Raw genomic sequence first — 19129 nt, 5'->3', positions numbered from 1 at the left:
ACCAGGGTACTAATTTACATGAGGCCTGCGATGGTTCCTCTAACAACTTATCCTGTCACCTGCAAGGATCACCAGCTGAAGTGATTGATCCAATTTTTGGACAACTTTCAAATGGGAGTTACCTAATGTTGAACGTTCACAGCTGCTGTGGCATGTTGCCAGGTATTCCATATCTAGTAACTCCTGTGTCATCCAGGGTCACGTGCTGTATGCAAGTATTGTTTCCACAAACCGAGACAGCCAGGTAGTCGCCTCTATGGCCTTCACTGAACTTCTCTGCTATATAAATTGATACTCTAAGCAGAATGAAAGCCAATCTTTTGCAAAAAACTGTGCCACTGACCTCGGCCAAAGAAACCTATGATCTACAATTCGCAAGGACTTCTGCCGAGATACATGCCCTTTTGAATACAAACTGCCCTATACATTTCTCAGAAATGTTAAGTCGTATCTAAAACATGTCTGATACGAGCCGAATTGTACATCTATTTAAGAACATATGTTCAGGACTGTTAGCACCTTTTCAAGCAGTCCTAGGAATAATTCCAAACTTTGTGCACTCTGTGTTTGGCATACTGCCACTGCTTTTTGGACTTGTTGCAGGGATACTAATTTTGCTCCTTCTGTTGCGTTAATATGGCAAGTCACATCACCAGCATCACTCCAAGCATCATAGATGGAGCTCTATTGGAGATGAAGTGTAGTGAGCGCATTGTTCAAATTCTAGGTTTACCTCGTCTATGAGAATTAAATACCACGTGGTTTCTGTCATTCAGACCAATCTGGCAAGATTGCATCTTATCTGTTCTATACTGCCTGCTTTGCGGTGAAGAATGCGTACTAGACATCTGTCTAACACTCCCATCAGTCATGCCTACAGATATCGATACTCTGCTGGACCCAGTAACGGCACATGCTCTGTGTTGTCCCCAGCGGCTACCAATTCTGATAAAAGCATTCATTCAGATCTCACAGATGCAAAATGCGGATGCTGAGGTATGAGAGGAAACAACAGGCACACAGGGAACATCCGATATGAACATTGCTGATGCAACCAATGCTGTAGGTGATGCTTCACAACTATGTGCGGTTAATCTTCGAAACAAGGTAATCCAACTATCACCTACAATGATAGACAACTTTTTGTCTACAGATATGGTAGATTTCATGTTTTCTCCCAGCCCTAACACTGACTTTTGATTATGGCAAACAGTGTTCTGAGAGAGTTTGAATTTGACCTTCATTTTTCAAAAACAAGGGACTAACTTTGGAACTTTTTGCTGTGATGAATTTTGTTTTCCAAATTTATATTTTTCATTTTTTGGCGCAAGTAGTCTTCTTATAGTAGAACTATTCATAGAGAACAAGAATTTTTTTAATACTTCCAGAGACAATATATGACCTTGTCCACAAACAAACAGTTTGATGTAATCTGACATGAAATGGTTTCGGCCCCTTTTCTTCTGTATTCACGAGCCATTTCATAAATGTATATTTTCATGAGTCCTTCAATTTGCACTTTAAATGTCAACATATGCTTAGAATGAAACATTGCTTTAATGTGTACAGCACCAATGCATTTTCGATGCTTACAACCAGTTCTAATGCAATTTACAAATGTATTTTTGACATGTTTTTAGCACTTCATGTGTAGATATATTTTAGATATGTGTAACATGTTCAGAATTTAGTAACGTTGTACATACGAATGTCGAGTGGGTGTTGTGTATCAATTTAGATTCCGTATGAATTTACCGATTCATGCCCTTTATAGGTACAATTCACATTGCCCTTATTTAGGCATAGAAATCCAGCCCTTATTTAGGCATAGTCCATGCTACCCAACTACAGGCATGGCTACTTACATCCGTTCATCTACGTCAAAACGAGTTCCTGGAAAACCAGACTCTTAAGCCTTTAGGACTTCCCCTTGCTCGAATTTTAATTTCTCCAAGAACTCATTTATTATGCATGAACATCTATTCCTTAGGGATTCATTCATGATGTTCTTATGCCAGAGTTTTACATCAATACAGGCATTCCTAAACACCTTCAAGGTATAAATACCTTCACTTGCTATGGCAAGGCATGGCTTGGTTCAGCTACCTACTTGCATGACGCAGCTCACCACAGCAAGTCCTGAAGGAAGTCAACTTCCCAACTGACGCACTGACCAGACGTTGTCATTCTCCTCACCGAGAATGCAGCTCCAGTGCTTCTGACTCCCCTTGCGGGGTGTTAGAGATCGAGTCCCGGGAATGAGATACCAACCTCTCTCATTCTAAGGTATGGAGCTGATTAGAAGCTAGAGAAACCTTTTTTTCACAACTTGGCACAACTAAGCTAAACTAAACTATAGCTAAAACAGCACCTACTTCTTCCCTCGTATTAGACTTAGGTTAGGTACACTGGGGTAGGATTATTTTAGAAGCACCAGTTGAGTATTTTAGCCTATGTTATTTATGTATGTATTTTTATATATTTCATAGCTACAGACCATGGTATTTCAGTATTAATTTATATTACTGTTAACGCTGTATGCATTATACTTCGCATTCTATCTTACGATTGTAGCAGTTCATACCTCTTGCTTGAGAAAGAAGACTGTTCAATAAAACATTTTTATTGAAACGCCTGTCTCTCTATTTCTGTGCGACAACTCTGTAGAAACTAAGCATGCACGATTGACTAAGTGAAATGGTTATCTATTGTTTCCACGACTCTGAAGATATTGTTCTGACTCTAAGGGAAACAAAGTTGTCATGTTTATGCGGTTGTCAGAAACTAATCCCTTCTTGTTCATTCAAGAACGTTTCTAGTGACCTCTGAGTTAGCTGGCACACACAAGTAATTAAGTTTAATGTACTCGATAGAGACATACTGACCTCAGTCCTATGTCAAATCTATGGTGTATATTTTTCCAATGCGCAGAGCCTATCAGGTACATAGGAATTATACTACAACACTTCGAAGTCCCATCAACACAAGAGGCAATGCATCTGGCCATTTCAGTGATGTGGACGCACACACTTTACTTAACCTTGATTTGATTGTGCCATTTAATTGCTCAACCACTCCAGAAGCCTCTGAGTGGTTTGCACAGTGCAGTTGTAGCTCAATTTTCAATGCTTCACATAATAAACAAATTATTTTATTATTATAATGAGGTCCTCTATCTGATTATAAAGTGACTTGAAAACCAAAATGAGGTATTCATTCCCTCAACAGTAGTTTGGCAACTGTCAGGCTGTCATTTCTACTCGTGGGGTATTCTTTCACCCATCGTGAAAACAAGCACACTATGACAAGGAAATACTTAACCCCTTCCATGCTCATGACGAGCTCAGCTCGTCATGCAGTGCACTGCTCCTGTGCTGATGACGAGCTGAGCTCGTCATCAACAATGGGGATCTGCAGAGTTCAGCACCAGGGGGGAATTGCCTTAGCACTAATGGAGTTAAGTCTGTTGCTTGGAGGCAACTCTATGAAGTCAAGCTGCAATCTTGTGAATGGTCCTTATTCTTTTCCAATTTTCCCCCAACTAACCACTGTTTTCCTGCCTGTATTTTGCTGCTGACAAATAAGCATCTTTTGCAAAGGCTCTCTGAAACTACCCTAAACTTTGGATTTTACCAATGTTGTCTAAAAAGTCTTATCATAGCATCCCTACCAACATGTGTGTCCCCATGATACATTCTTGCCATTTGAGAGAGTAAGCAGTCTGGCGTGTTCTTCTTTCACAACCTGATTTTATCCAGTTTTCCTTTGCTCTTACCTCAACTTCATCCTGCAACTGTCTCACCTTATCCCATGTTTCTAAAGCTGAGAAAAACATAAGTTGGCAGCTGATTTCACGTATTTAAATGTTTCTGTTTAACGCCATTTTGTTTCTCACACAATATTGAGCAATTTGGTCAGCGCATCTGTTACCTGCCGCTACATAGTCATTTCCTGACTGGTGAGCAGCACACTTGACCACTGCTATTTATTTCGGCCATTGTATTGCTTCCAACAATTCTTTCACATTTTTACTATTTCCTATGGGGGTTCCTGAAGAAGTCAGAAATCCCCTCTGCATCCACGCACAGCCCCGAAACCATATTGACTGTCCATAAATATGGTTATTCTCCAATGTTTCCCAATTTTGCATGCCTTTGTTAAGGCCACCAATTTGGCTACTTGTGCAGACTTGACTCCTGGTAAACAGGATGCTTCAATAACCCTAGAAACCTTGCATGCAGCGTATGCTGCACTGAGTCCTCCTCCCTCTATTCTCAGGCATGAGCAAATAGTTCATGATCTGGCTCTTTCAGGGGGCTCTTCTTTTATGTCCGGTCGAGGCTTGGTACACATCTCAGTCACATCCAAGCAATCATGATCCACTTCATCTTTCACTTCTTCACAACATGGATCTCGCAATAATGTTGGACGATTTACCATTGTACACCTAATCACTGTCAAATTTTCTGCTCCAAGAATCACTCTTTCATACTTAGTCATCCGACTAGGGGTAAGGTGCTGTGTTTGAGTTCTTGTTAAAGAATCTCGACTGAATGTGGGGCATTAACCTTGACTGGATGTCCCATTACAATTGACTCACTTTGCTCCAGACTCATACAAGTAGCAGCTACTGCCTTTAAGCAGCCAGGTAAAGCTGAAGCCAGAGGATCCAAAGTAGCACAAAAATATGCCACTGGACGTCGGCTTAGTCCATGCCTTTGAGTCAAGACTGAAAGTGCACAACTTTCTCTCTCGCAACAGAACAGTGCACATTTTTTCGTATATTCAGCCATGCCTACACCAGGGGCCTCACACAAACAATTTCACAATTTCACAAATGCTTCCACACATTCATCGTTCCAGACAACTGGGTCCTTCGTTCTTTTTCATGTTAACTGAATCAATGGCTTTGCCAGCAGGGAAAATCCAGCAATCCACTGCCGACAGTGCCCGACCACTCAGAGAAACATTCTTATCTCACTTTGCGTCTGCAGTAACTGCATTTGCTTGATTATCTTAATTCTTTCTGGGGTCACTTTTCTCACTCCTCTTTCTATTTTGTGGCCCAAATCTCTAACTTCTTGTCAACAAAATTGCAACTTTTCTGGCGACACTTTGCATCCTCAATCAGCCAAATGGTTCAGTAACGCAATGAAATTAGTGACACAATCTACTTGTGATTTGGATGCTACTAGTAAGTCATCGATGTATTGTACTAGGACTGAATTTCTGGGCATGACTAATGTCTCTAGACACTTGTTAAGGACTTGACTAAAAATTGAGGGACTTTCAGTATATCCTTGAGGAACTCGGCACCATACCAAGATATGGTCTTCAAACTTAAATACGAAAAGATACTGACTGTCTGGGTGCAAAGGAATACAAAGACTATTCATTATTTCCTTTAAAATGCCTTGTCTAATCATTCAGTCAATATCTGAAGCAAATTCTGCTTTCACATCTGGGCTCATTTTGTATTGTCGGTTGTTGGGATAAACTGCACCTTCTTTCACTGTCACCTTCACTGGATCTATGTTTGACATTAGCCTAATTTCTTTTCCTGTGAAATCCCATACTTCTGGGTTCCCTGCTGTTTTAAGTTCTTCTGGTAAATCATTTACGGTCATTAAAGAATACATTTCATCACCTTCCGTGCCTTGTTTAGCAAGCATTATTTTATATACAATATCTTCATCAGGGGTTTGAAAAGCAACACCTCCCAGTGTGCAGTAGATTGTGCATTTCATTTTGCACAACAGATCCCTTACTAATAGAGTTACTAGGACTACAATCACAAACTACGAATCTAAGCATGTCTTTAAAATGTCCAATGTGCACTTTCATTGGTTCTGTGATTGGGGTTCCAATCTGTTTCTTTGAAATGCCTACAACTCGGATGGAATCTCCAGAGAGGGGTAGGTTTGAGATGTCTGCTGTTCTCTCAAGGGGTAGCACCAGTATCCAATAGAAAAGTGACATCATTACCTTCCACTTTCCCATCAATGAATGAACCTGATTGATCTACCATCAAGGATGCGCCAAGTACGCACTCCCCTCAGGCACCGTCATTGCAAAGAATTTAAGTCATCATTATTATTTTGTAAAAGATATTGTGAAACCACAGAATTTTTCTTACCACTTCCTCCTTGAAATCTGGCGTCCGCACTGTATTTTGGTTGGTTCACAAAATTTGGCATAGCAGCTGGTGGCACCTGATACTGTGGATTAACTACCTGCTGCGGCTGATTCATAAGCACTTCATTCTGCATCTGTGGATTTAAATTTTGGTTTGGCCCATTATTATTCTGAATACTCTTACACTCGTTCTTTCAATGTCCAAGCTTCCCGCATGCATGACAAGGAAACTTCTTCTTTGCTTACTCTCATTCATCCTCTTGATTTACCACCATTCACTGCATGATCATTCTGATTCTGCTACTGCACCTGATTATCAATCTGACAATTTAATTTACTCTCCTGTTGTTCTGCCAATTTTACTTGTGCCCACATCATTTTCTCTTTTAGTTTTCTATGCCCTGCTTCAATATCATCCCCACAGTATTTAGCATATTTCAAAATATCATCGACCGGCTTGCTCTGCCAACACAACATGTGCTACTGAATCATTTGACTAATCTCCAGTTTCAGACCATACACAAACCGATACACAAAATGTCCCATATCCTTATCTCTAATGTTCTCAAAGCCACTATACTGCTTAAACACCTGTAGTGTACTCACAGAGGACACAGGCACAGTGGAACGAGGCTTTCCAGCGCACGACGACACTTTGACCAGCGTTCGAGGCTTCCTGTCAACGCCTCGCCGCAGCCGCTCCGCGGGTGCCGCTTCGCTGCTGGGTTACAGCGCCAGCAGCCCTTTGGGAGAAGACGCGAGGAGTCTTGCGGCAAGGCGGTAAGGGGCGCGAGGCACCAGCAGGGCTGCGAGCGTGCAGGGACTTCATTTCCCAGAAGTCCCTGCGAGACCAAGGAAGAGCTTCCGGTCCGCTCTCCCTGCTGGCCCGTCCCCCGCCCATCAAAGACCATTGAAAAGCGTTCCTGTTCTGACCAACAGTGGGACACTTACTCACAGAGGACACAGGCACAGTGGAACGAGGCTTTCCAGCGCACGACGACACTTTGACCAGCGTTCGAGGCTTCCTGTCAACGCCTCGCCGCACCCGCTCCGCGGGTGCCGCTTCGCTGCTGGGTTACAGCGCCAGCAGCCCTTTGGGAGAAGACGCGAGGAGTCTTGCGGCAAGGCGATAAGGGGCGCGAGGCACCAGCAGGGCTGCGAGCGTGCAGGGACTTCATTTCCCAGAAGTCCCTGCGAGACCAAGGAAGAGCTTCCGGTCCGCTCTCCCTGCTGGCCCGTCCCCCGCCCATCAAAGACCATTGAAAAGCATTCCTGTTCTGACCAACAGTGGGACACTTACTCACAGAGGACACAGGCACAGTGGAACGAGGCTTTCCAGCGCACGACGACACTTTGACCAGCGTTCGAGGCTTCCTGTCAACGCCTCGCCGCACCCGCTCCGCGGGTGCCGCTTCGCTGCTGGGTTACAGCGCCAGCAGCCCTTTGGGAGAAGACGCGAGGAGTCTTGCGGCAAGGCGGTAAGGGGCGCGAGGCACCAGCAGGGCTGCGGGCGTGCAGGGACTTCATTTCCCAGAAGTCCCTGCGAGACCAAGGAAGAGCTTCCGGTCCGCTCTCCCTGCTGGCCCGTCCCCCGCCCTTCTGCTCCTCCTATTAAAAGCCAACTAACTCCCGCAGCGCGGGACGCAGCCCGGGCTAAGACTGGGCAAAGACAGGGCCGTTTGAGGCCGTTCGAGGTCTGAGCGGTCTGGACTGGCCCACCCTCTTTCGCCCACTGCTCCCTACCACAGAGGTCCACAAAGTTTATTTTTTGCCCTCCATTTCATATATAACTTGTTGTTTGGCCTTGCCCCCTGTATAAGACATGTGCACCAGAGTAACCAGGAGTAAGGCCTCTAAAGGTGGTCATTCAATCAATGGTCCAATGGACGACTTCATTACTCGCACCAACTTTGCCATTGACCAGGAAATATCTAAGCTTCAAACCCGGGTATCTCTTGAGTTGGCAGCGGCTAGAAGACTGTCTGAAGTTTTTGCTACCTCTAAAAAATCCTCCTTGGGCCCTATAGCTGCGGCGGTCACTCCAGAGCGCCCTCCTATTCCCCACTGTATAATTTCACAGGCTGAGGTTCACTCCATTGCGCCTCAGCATATCCCTTCCCCACACCACACCTTACAATCTAATCTCGTGGAATCGAGTATACCTGCCACCTCTTGCACTCAGATTGTCACTACTACTCTTCCCCCCCTAGTGGTTTTCAATGCTCCTAGTGCTACTCAACCGAACCGGAAGCCTCGCCCTCGTTCCGCTTATTCACGGAAGAAGGCGAAAATCGCGGTGTCGCAACACTTGACACTGATGAAAGGCTTAACACCTACCATCAGAGTTGTCCGGCCTCTTGGGAAGCAGCCCCCACCGGAGGGAGTTGGGGCGGGGTTAATCATCGAGCAATTACCTGGTACCACCCCAGTAACCGAAGGTTTACAGATAGATGGTTTGGGCAACAACGATAGGGAATTTGTAGATCTGGTATGGGAATCCCTTAAAAAGCTTCTTTCTCCTCTAGATCTCAGACTTTCACGAATCGAAAATAATCTACTTGAGATGGAAAAGAGCATTATTGCTCTGGCCACTCTCGGTTTGAGAAGTCTTGAGAATCAAGGCCTCCCTGTAGCTGATACTACTTCTCCAGCTACCACAGCACAAGTACACCAAAGTCTGCCTATTATACCTACCACTGCACGCCCGGTTCCCAAACCGAGGACTGTGAAGGTGGACCAAATGTCAACTGTTACAATCCCTAATGCCCCTAAACGGGCTCCAACCCACTTATTTGCTAACACTAAAACTGGTATAATTTCAAAACCTCAGCCTGGCGAGGCTACTATACCGCCTACCCAGGACTTCCAGGTAAAGAATAACTTTAGAGGGGGCTATATTGACCTTCCCCCGGAAGCTAATGACTTTGTAGTCGTGCTGACGGGAGTTCCACAGATTAGCAATGGCCAATATGAGAATCACAGGTCCCTGATAAATAAAATAATGCATTGGCTGAATGTCAATAGACCTATTCCTAACGGCCGCAGAAGTAAAGTTCTGATGGTGCGCAGAACCTCTTGGGTGGGCCCAACTAGGAAAACGAACGCGGGGGATTGTATAGTTGTAACTTTTGATGATCCGTACACGGCTAAGCATATATGTTCGTGGCCCTGCAGTGAAGGGTCCTCTGTCATCCCGAGACCTTTGTCCTTTTTCTATCCCCCACGACCCGTGCATAATCAGACGGACAATTGGTCATTTGTCCATCACCAACCAAGGAGAAACCGTTATAACTATCAAGTGGATCCCCACTCACATTGGAATGGTTTTCCAATCTCCAATAGATTCGGAGGCCTGGAGGAAGTAGATTGACTCCTCAGGCATTTTGGTTCCTACACAGCGGGTAATGCACCATCCTTGCCAGTCCATGGGCGTCCCGATCCCCTTTGTGTAGGCATCAAATCCTTAGTCACTGTCCATCCTTCTGGCCTAGCACGAACATCACATAGCTCTATTTCTGAGGGGGGTTTGATAGTTAAGAGTAGTGTAGATCTAGCTGAGTTGATTGAATTTGGAGCTTTTAACCCACAAGGTAGGGATGACCAGCTGGAACCTTCCTACACCCCACCAAAGGCCCCTATACTTGCCTCACCATCGGTACGAGCCCAGTCTGAGGGAATTATGGTCCTTACAACCTCCCACAAAATTTTCCAAGATGAGCCCCTTGGAAGGTTACCTTTATTGGCTGTGCCTATTCCACCTGCATCTGCTCATTCTTTCAGTCAACCTACCATAGCTGTACCCCCGTTAAAGGTTGTAAGCTGGAATGTGGCAGGGCTAAATCGGAACTTTGATAATCCCGAATGGAATGTGTTCTTAGAGCCATTTGATATTTGTATTTTGCAAGAAACCTGGACCTTGGAACCAAAACATAGAGTAGGATTCACCACCTATTTTGTCCCAGCTCTTCAACAAAGGGGTTCAAAGGGCCGCCCGTCTGGAGGTCTTTTAATATGGGTTAGCATTGCTTTGGGCCTAAAAGTGAGCCATAGGTCCACACATTCTCCCGACTTGCAGAGGATCTCATTATATTGCCAGGGGGGAAGGATGTTAGAGGTTTTTAACCTGTATCTGAGGGGTGCTAGGAGCGGGACATCAAGCCTACCTCAGACAGGTCTTAGCAACGACCTAGCTGCCTGCAAGATTGACTCCTATATTCTTCTTGCGGGCGACTTTAACTGTTGTTTTGAACACTTGGCAAAAGAAGATATTTTGGATTCCTTTCAAGAAGATGCAAGAAGGGGTATCCCGACCCTGTCCCTTGATCCGATCCCCAAATGGACACAAAGTGCGATAGACATCAATGCACTCTGTTTGGAGCATAATCTGAGATCAGTGAATGGGCGTTCAAAATCGGACCTTATGGGCGCTCACACCTATAACAGACCGGGCCACTCCTCCAGAATCGATTTTATCATTTTGAATTACAATCTTTGGTCTTTTCACCTAGATATGGAGGTTGTAGCATCTAGCGATAGTGACCATAACCCTCTTTGCTTAACCCTTTCTCCCATTTGGCAAACTAAGGAGCACGACAAGCAAGTCCATATCTGGAAGTCATCCCATGAAATCGTTCCGTCCAATTGTGGTAGGCGTTTGAAGTGGGCAAAAGGTAAAGCAGATGAGGCAAGGTTGGCGCAAGCCGGGTCCATCTTGTCTGTGGTGGAGCCACGGCTTGACGCTTTAACCCCATCTAGTACAAAAGTCTTACCACTCTTTTTAGAGACCATAGTATCACTGAGTAAACTGTTTATTATTCAATATACCAAGCCTAGGGTAGGTTCCAAAAGCGATTCTAATGCTAGAGACAAATGGTATTCTCCTAAATGTCGTATTGCTAAGGGGGAGCTTATTGCTGCGGTAAAGAGTAGGGACCAGGTCGCTATTAGTTCTGCAAGGAAATCCTACAAAAAAATAGTTGCTGAGGCTAAGGAGGGTTATGATTATCATTTTTGGTGTGACCTAACCAAAGCTAGTAGCATGAAGGATTCTAAAGGGTTCTGGGATCTCTTAAGAGCAAGGAACAAGCCCATTGATCAGCAAATAACCTGTAATATCTCGGGTGACGTTTGGTTTGCCCATTTTTCCAAGCTTTATTCTGCTGCACTGGACCTGTCTCCTCCATGTCCGGGATCTTTGTTCATTACAACTGCTAATTCTCTTGCTATAGACCACCCTTTCACTAGTCAGGAAGTTGAAAGGGCTATCAGGGGCATTGTCCCCAATAAGGCTCCGGGGCCTGACGGGATCCCAGGGGACCTACTGAAATCTTACCCAGCAGTATGGAGCAGACTAATTGCTTCACTTTTAAATGAGGCTCTGCTAGGAGAATCTTTTCCTGACTCTTGGAGGGGTGCAGAAGTTGTGCCTATCTTTAAGAAAGGCAGCAGGGACGACCCAGCCAACTATCGCCCTATAAGTTTGTTGGATTCAACCCAGAAGGTTGCGGGGAAAGTTGTCCTGGGTAGGATCCTGCAGTGGGCCGATGAGGGAAAGATCCTGTCTGATTTTCAGGCAGGTTTTAGAACAGGGACAGGCACCATCGAGCAAACATTCCGCCTTCTGATGATATACTGGAAGGTGGTGGTACTGGGCGGGGGTACGTTATATCTAGTCTTTATAGACTTGAGAACGGCCTTCGACCTGGTCCCACGGAAACTACTTTGGAATGTTCTCGATGGATTAGGGTTACCCACCTACCTGTTGTCCTTGCTCAAAAAATTTCATGAAGGCAATTTCGCCCAGATCAGGTGGGGTGTCCAGGGAGAAAAAACATCTCGCATCCCAGTAGACAGGGGCGTCCGCCAGGGGTGTGTGCTTGCCCCCACTCTGTTTTCTCTATATGTCAACGGAGTGGTGGAGCATCTGCTGCAACACCCTGTGGATGCACCTACCCTGGCGGGCAGAAAAGTCCCAACGCTCCTGTTTGCGGATGACACCCTCCTGATCTCGAAATCCCCAGCGGGCATTCAGAAATTGCTTTCTAGCTTTAAATCCTTTTGTGATAGCAGGGGTTTAGCTATAAACATAAGCAAGACCAAATTCCTTGTCCTTAACCCCCCCAAGAAATCCGTCGCCCCACCCGTTCTAGACTCCATCCCTCTGGAGAGAGTCAAAGAATTTGATTACCTAGGAATACGTTTGTGTGACTCAATGAGTTGGAAGGCACACCACCAAAAGGTGTTTCTGACTCATAAAAGGGTCACAGGTGCCTTGCTCAAGGAACAACGAGCTTCTTCGTTGAAACCAGTTGGGGCAGTGCTAGATATCTACAGAGCAAGGGTTGTAAGCGCAGCTCTATACGGCGCTGAACTGTGGGGTATGCAGAGAGCCGATACTTTGGCCCATCTGGAAAATAATTTCCATAAAGATCTGATGAAGCTACCCCACAGCACTCCTACAATCCCCCTCTTGTTGGATGCAGGTACTCGCCCAATTTGTGAGCAAGCTAAATTACGCCCCCTGCTGCTTTGGTCCCGGGTATGGAATGTCCCAGAACTGTGTAGTTACGCTGACGCCCTGAAAGATCTGTTGTCTCTCCCAGGTTGCAATAAGATACCCTGGTTTAGGGAGGTAAAACGTTTGCTTTATGAGCTGGGATTAGGAGATGCCTGGGCCAATAAAACAGCACCGCCCAAGCAGTTCCTAAAGAACGCCTACTGGTTATGGGTAAATAACAACAGAATGCGTAATACCAACCATTGCAAATCTGTCGCCCAGTTCTTACTAGTTAAAGATCTCCCCTTCAGGGAACCTTATCTGGACCTAATCCACAGCTCTGGAGACAGATCACTTTACTTCAAATTTAGGGTGGGTGTTCTCCCCCTAGGAATGTTAACTTCCTCTTGGAATCCTCCCTATCAAACGGTCCCTTTTTGCCCGTTTTGCGATTCAAGGGTTGAGTCTGTCGCCCACCTCTTGTTCGAGTGCAGTGTCTATGCAGCTCCTAGATTGAAATGGCTAAAGCCCCTGTGTAGAAGTCTAGGAACAAGATCTCACCTAGAAGCCCTACGTATATTGCGCTCTGATGCCCGCCCATTCTTTGCATGCTGCATGGCAACATTTCTTGGCTGGGCATGGCGTATAAGATCTGCAAGAAAGTCATTGATCCAGTAATGCCCTTTTTTCTGACCTGCTTTAGATACTAGTGTAAAAATCTGTAAGGATAGGTTAAATGTGTATTTTGTGTTTTACTGTTTTTATCATGATTCCCCACGGTATTTTATATTATGCATTTTTGCAATGATCTTATTCTTTGTACTGCTTTTATGATATGTACCGTATCGAAATAAAGCTATACTACCTGTAGAAACTCATAATATGCATGTACAGACTCATTCAGCTCATGAGTTGTTCTATCTATCTTTACCCAATCAGTTTCTTTGGGTGGGATTTTCCCTTTCAGAAAAGTAATTACTTGATTATATTTCTTCATCGCCTCATCTGAACTTGCTCCTGTTTTCGAGTCTCTCGGATACTCCTCGCTTGGCCAATCAACTGTAATCTTACACTCCGCCCATTAATCAGTAAGTACCACTATGTCAAACAGACCATCCAGATCTTTTAACAGAACTTTCAAAACTTTCACAAATCTTTCAAATTGTTTGTACCATTCAACTAGTTTCTCTCTTAATCTAGGTATATCATTCATAAATGGCAATATATCCTGTCTGCTCCACGGAATATGAATATATCCACTATCAGGTACCTCTCTAATGGGACACAATCGTTCTGTCTTTTGAGATTCTTTTAACAAGAATGCAGTCGACACTTCCTTTGTCTGAGCTTCCTCCTTCTTTCTTGTCTACCTAGTTTTCCACTTGTCAAGTCTCCCCATTTTTGCAAAATATTCATTAACTCCTTTACCTGTAGTTTCTTACCAGCCATATTCATATTCTCAAAATCCTTATCAATAAACTCCCCTCGATATGGTTTCTGTAACAAAGTTGATCTCCTTATATCTATTCCCATCTCTGAAGCAAGCTCTGTCAATTTCTCATGAAACAATTTTGCATTTCTGGTTATACTCCTACATATAAACAACTACTCTTCTTCATTGTAATGGTTCAATCCTTCTATTCCCACATTTCCAGCCATCATCTCTTCCAATTCTACTTTCAATTTGTAAATATCTAAAATCTTCGGGGTGTGCTTTGTTTTTCTATTCCCTTTGCCCATCTCTTCAAATCTTCTAGGGATACTGTTGCTGAGCTTCTAGTTCCTGAGGGTACCTCAGACTTTCTTTCTTTCAAACTACTAGATGTAACTCTTTTTGGGGTTTTACTTACAGAGTCTCTGATCGGAAGGTCCATTAATGAAATGACTAAATCGCACTCAATGGCTTGATCATCAGATATTACTACCTCCTTTCTAGGATTACTCAAAGGAGTTGTTACAACTTGGGGTTTTGGGCAACCTATTTTATCTCCATATAATGGAATAACAAGACCTATAGTCACTGGTATAGTCAATGATTCGAGGTTTAAACTCAATTTTCCTATTTTCTGTATTAATTCCTCTCTATTTCTGTCTGAAAGCACCCTATTATTGATGTATCATGTAAAATTTGTGGAACTAAGGGTGTTCCCATTATTGGTGCACTCGGGTGACTCTACTGGGTCCTTCTTGATACGGTGGAGGGTTTTTAGTTAAAATGTCCTCCAATAATTTATCATCTGACTCTCCATATCCTGTCAAATTCACATGTTTTATTTTCTCTTTACACTTGCCCCCTGACTGTTCCTCAGCCATCAATACTGGGTATAAACCATCTGATACCATTGATCTTCTCCATTACTTCATCTGACCTTCTCGAGATGCATGCAAAAATCTGGGGGAAACTCTTCTATACCTTCCACCTCTACATTTCTCTCGTTCAAATGACTCAGTCTCCCGTTCTTTAAAAACCTCATACTGAGATAACCTAGGTCTTGATTCCAAATCATTCATTCTCATTCTCAATTTCTGTAGAATTATCACATTAAAGGTACCATTTTCTGAGAAAGCTAGAACTCCATCACCTTTTGTATATTCTATCCAATTTGCCAACCACACACAAGTATGATATCCTCTTTCTATCATCATAAAGGAATCAGGCGTTTTTGGTGGCGGGATAGGAATTCCCTCTCTAGTCAACACAGGCTTATCTTTCTTAAATAAATTCTTAATTTTCTTTATTAACAACATTTTTCTCTTTTCTCCATACATTCTAGATGCACGATATATGAAATAATAATCCGCAAACCCTTAATATCTCCTGTCAGTGCGACTCACACCAAAAGTCAAATCAGAATCTAACATACATTTTCATCTTAACCAATGCTAACAAAGCTTCCATCTATGACCAATTAAACTCAAACGTGCACTGTTTCTTTAGCCAATACTAGTGCAGCTTCTATCTAACAATCAACCAGACTCAGGCTGATGCTTGTGGTCTGACCAATGCCAGCGCTGCCTTTTGTGATGTCAGTTTTGCTCCTTACTACTGACCTCTCCTTTACAATCTGCTTCTGTCACACGCCCGCTGTTTCAACCTATCTCTGTGACGTCAGTGCAACTCCGGCAATTGACCCTCCACAAGGTAATATGAAAACGCATTTCTTTACTTTTCTTCTTTAAAATGAAATCCGTTAGTAACAACAAAAAAACATTTGCTACTCTGCCTGCTCCACTAAACAAAGGATAGAGTTCTGACTTATTCTAGAGTCTCAGAATTGCTCCTCTTCCACTGCAAGTAAAAACCTCCATTTACCCTTCATTCAAGCGCAGGAGAATATGTTACTCCATCAGTGTTACCCTTACTAGGAGATATAAGACCAAAGTTTCACCAGCGAACCTTCTGCTATCCCTCACACTCAACTTTTATACAAAATAATCCCTAATTTAACACTGCCAGCCCTGCGTAGCTTCTCAGTGCTATTCCAACAGATGAGTAACTTCACTGCAGTGTGGCTTCTGTCACCATCCGCTATTCATTCCCCAGGAATTTTCCAGACAACATAAAAAAAGATGCTAACTCTTTTGATTAAACACAAATACAGAATCAATAATCAGTACTCATCACCAAACTAGTCTACTAAGCCGCTGAAATCAAAGTTTAATGTGGGTGATCAAGATATCAAGATTAGTTCTTCACCATTCCTAACTAACCTCTCACTGATCAAAAAGTTCTTTCCTCTGGTTAATGGATCATTAGTTGAACTAATTGATGGTGATAATGAACATAATTCTAACTTTTCTATACCTTGAAGTAAATAACCGCAGACTCGGGTAAGTTTTAAGTCTTTATATAAATTATTTGCATGTGAACCAATTCAATAATACAGTACAGTCACCATCACTCATAGGAGGGAAAATGAAATTAATCAATCATCAAACACATACTTCAACCTTTTGCAATGACTTATGCTCAGAAAGAAGAGGACAGAGAGAAAAGGACATCTGCAAATGCATGAAATTATAATTACCTAGGATGGTGTGAAGCCCAGCCCTCTGGCCAAAGGGATTGTAAGGGTCCCCCTGAGATAGTTCAGGAGACAAATACTTCAAGACAGGATTCAGGATAGATGACCTCTCTAACACTGACGGTCACGTCGCACCCCTTCTCTGATACTCTCTCCCACCTCGAGATTCTTCCGTGATCTTTTTTCTAACCTAATTAAATTAGGATAGAGGGCTCTGCATTCGGTTTCTTCATCAGCATCTCCTGTTACTCCGACAACACCCACGGCTCACAGCATTTCAGCAACGGCGTCTGTCTAACTAACTAAAAGCTACCTCAGTTATACCTTTCGCGCCTCATGTACTACCCATTAAAGTTTCAATATCGCAAAAATAAGGCATCCAATTGGTCAGCCAAGTGGAGAAGATCATCACACCATGCTTACATATCACTTTTTCAGTTAGCCCATTGTTAACAAACCCATCCCCTTAATTTCTATTCATATTTTATCTTCCCACCCTCATTCACATTTCATCTACAACAAATGCTTTAATTTGAGCATGTAGATTCATGAATTTGGATCTTTCACTGCCGGTTCTCAGGCTCAGGCATACTGCGACCTTGTCCTCTTCTCGACCCACACGTCATTCTTCCGGGATGACTTTCAGTTGTCATTTGCCATTGTCACATGGTTTAGCTTACTTCAGCCATACACGAGAGGCCCAAATGCGCAGTTGTAATAAAGTCAGAAAAGACAAATGTTATTCTCACAAATAAAGGGTTTCACTGTATACCAGCCGTCTCTACTCTAAGCCACTTTACTTATTAATAATTTCCCCACATTAGCATTAGTTAAATACCTCGATTTCGTTTCAGATAAGCAGGTGCCATGCACGCGAGTCTTCAAGACTCCTTTTCAGTGCCTTCTGTTCATGCGCAAGAATTTCCCTCCAAGCTTTAGTACGTCATATTGCGTAAATGCAGTTGATGCATGCGCAGTAAAGATTTCCCTGTTAGAGTAGTTGTAGTAATTTGTTCGAGTTGGTTAGCATTAGCAAACACAAATGCAAGCTTCACTAATTCATGTGTTTATGTGGTGCGCGTTAGTTTCACACAATACTTAATTAATAACAGGTTAGTGAGTTAAACGAGTGGATTGCTTCTGAGCAACTCTCTTTTCTGCGAGTCCTTGCTCCATCAGTGGTTATTCAACATTTGGCATGGTCCAATTGACATATTGAATTATTTTTGTACAGTCTAAAAAATCAATTTTTTGATCATAATGATGACCCCAAACCTGTCGAACTTTCTTCAGATGGTCAGTAATGATGATTTTTGAAAGTTTAATATTTTGACTGCAAATGACTGTTGGGTGTGAATTATCACTTTTGGAACTAAAATAATGGTGTTTAGAGACATTTACCTGCCCGAAATCGGTCACAATAGAAGCTTCTGATTAGGAGGAAAAGTCTGTAAAAATGACAAATTTGGTCACTGTAAGGCTGTAAAAAGTGTTTTTTTCAATTTCAGGTATGATCCAATTGACATTTTGAATAATTTTCTCTACGGTCTACAAAATCAATTTTTTGATGAAAAACAATGACCCCGGACCTGTTGAACTTTCTCCAGATAGTCAGTAATGGTAATTTTTTCATGTTCAATCATTTGACTGCAAATGGCTATTGGATGTGAATTATCACTTTTGAAAACGAAATAATTTTTCTGAAGAAAAATGATGAATCCGGACCTCACAAACTTTCTCCAGATGGTCTGTAATGGTGATTTTGTTAATGTTTAATATTTTGACTGTAAATGACTGTTGGATGTGAATTATCACTTTTGGAACTAAAATAAGCACGTTTAGAGTCAGTCAGTCAGTCAAAAGTACTTTATTCGGTTAATTAAAACCATAAAAGCATTCTATACACAAAATTTAAATCAATATAACATTAATTAGCAGCAAACATATTACACTAATTAAAAACATTGAATGATCAAGGACAGACAATCTAAAATGTACATTATAAAAAAACCTTAATTTGTTAAAAATAATTAATGTAAGCTAGATCATAAAAATCACTGTAATTTTTTCCTCCTTGTTCTAACTGCTGCGGTAAGAACGCTTGCTATACTAAAAATATCCCAGACATTGGACAGCAGCTGTAAATACATAAGTGCTGGTTTTACTTGTAGAAAGCCTTTGTCTTTTAGAATTGGGAGGATAAAACGCTTCCGAATGTGCATAAAATGCTCGCAAAATAAAATAAAATGCAATGTGTCCTGGGTGGAAAAATTATCGCATGAACATACACCCAAGTCCTCCACCCTTCTACATCCCGGAGGGTCAGCAAGAATAAAATGTAGCTGGTTCAACCTGAATCTTACCAGCAGACAGTGGTGGTTAAGATTAGATACCACATTCAGATAGGGTTCAATTGCACGAGACGTTTTTAACAATTGGTGGGCACGTACAATTGATTTTACCAACTCCCTTT

General features: G+C 42.8%; 1 long non-coding RNA gene across 1 annotated transcript in view; it reads left to right on the top strand.

Moving 5' to 3' along the window:
• LOC144786250 (uncharacterized) overlaps positions 1-19129 on the top strand; it is a 59376-nt gene that overhangs the window by 16025 nt on the left and 24222 nt on the right. Inside the window, exon 2 of the long non-coding RNA XR_013602095.1 lies at positions 18165-18276. This is a non-coding gene — a long non-coding RNA (uncharacterized LOC144786250). The remainder of the gene's footprint in view (positions 1-18164; positions 18277-19129) is intronic.

Source organism: Lissotriton helveticus, chromosome 10 (assembly GCF_964261635.1).
Source record: "Lissotriton helveticus chromosome 10, aLisHel1.1, whole genome shotgun sequence".
NCBI classification, from domain to species: domain Eukaryota; kingdom Metazoa; phylum Chordata; class Amphibia; order Caudata; family Salamandridae; genus Lissotriton; species Lissotriton helveticus.
Note: the sequence above shows the minus strand (reverse complement) of the source record. Positions and strands in the feature narration are given on the sequence as shown.